Raw genomic sequence first — 1663 nt, forward strand, 5'->3', positions numbered from 1 at the left:
TTTTGAACTGACTGAAAATGAAAGCATAACATATCAAAATTTTTGTGATGCCATAAAAGTAGTACTTAGGGGCAGATTTATAGCTAGCACTAAAAGTCTATATTAGAAAATAAGAAAGGTCTTAAATCAATGACTTTAGCTTCTATCTAAAGAAAGTATGAAAAGAAGAAGTAAATTAAACCCAAAATAAGTAGAGGGAAAAAAATAATAAAGATCAGAGAAGAAATCAATGAGATATAATACAGAAAACAATAGATAAAATCAATGAAACAAAAGCTAATTTCCTTGAAAACTGATAAACCTCTGGACAAACTGCTCAGGAAGAAAAAATGAGAGAAAACACAAGTTAACAATGTCAGGAATGTGACATCACTACACTCTACAGACAAAAGGATAATAAGATAATACGTGAACAAATTTATGGCAATAAATTTGGCAACTTAGATAAAACGGACAGGGGGGTGCAGGGACTAAAGAAAAAAAAATAGATAAAATGGACAAATTCCTGGGAAGACACAAACTACCAAAGCCTACTCAGGAAGAAATAGATAACCTGAATAGTCCTGTATCTGTTTTTAAAAATTGAATTTGTAGCTGAAAACTTCCCACAAAGAAAGTTCCAGGTCCAGATGGCTTCATTGACTGAATTCTACTTAACATTTAAGGAAGAAGTAAATACCAATTGTACATAAGGCCTACAGAAAATTGAAAAGGAAGACATGCTCCTTTCCATGAAGTCAGTATTACTCTACTACCAAAACCTGATGAAGACATTACAAGAAAACTACAAATACCCCCCATGAACATATATGCAAAACTCCTAAGCAAAACCTAACAAATCTAATCCAACAATATATAAAAAGGATAACAGTGTTATCCTGACAACAATCCTAACATTATGACTAAGTGGAGTTTATCCCAGGAATACGTGGTTGCTTTAACATTTAAAAATCAACCAATGTAATTCACTGTATTAATAATCTAAAAAAGAAAGACCATATAATCTACTTAATAGAGTAAAAAAAGAAAGCATTTGACAATGCATTCATTCCTGAGTTTAAAAAACCTTCGGCAAACTAGGGAGAGAAGAGAAATTCTTCAATCTGAGATAGGATATTTATGAAAAGCTGACATCTAATATCATACTTAATGGTAAGTGACTGAATGCTTCCCCTCTAAAATCAGGAGGAACAAGACAGGAATGTCCCTTCTTACCACTTCTACTCAACATTTTACTGGAGGGTCTAGCTAGTGCAATAAGGCAACAGAAGAAGAAGTAAAACTTTCTTTAGTTGCAGGCAACATGATTGACTATGAAAAAAATCTGATGGAATCTCCAAAAACATTACTTGATCTAATACACGAGTTTAGCAGTGCTGCAGGATAGAGGATCAATACACACAAAAAAATTGTATTTATATATACTAACAGCAAACAATTGGAAGTTGAAATTTAAGGAATAGTACCATTTAAAATATCATCAAAAATATAAAAAATATAAAATAAATCTGACAAAAGACGTGGAAGACCTATATATTGACAACTACAAAACATTGCTAAGAGAAATTAAAGACTATAGTGAATGGAGAGATAAGATCGTTCTCATGGGTTAGAAAACTAAATATCGTTAAGATGTTAATTCTCCCCAAATTGACCTAGAGTT

This window comes from Propithecus coquereli, unplaced genomic scaffold (assembly GCF_000956105.1).
Source record: "Propithecus coquereli isolate 6110/MARCELLA unplaced genomic scaffold, Pcoq_1.0 Scaffold248, whole genome shotgun sequence".
Taxonomy (NCBI): Eukaryota; Metazoa; Chordata; class Mammalia; order Primates; family Indriidae; genus Propithecus; species Propithecus coquereli.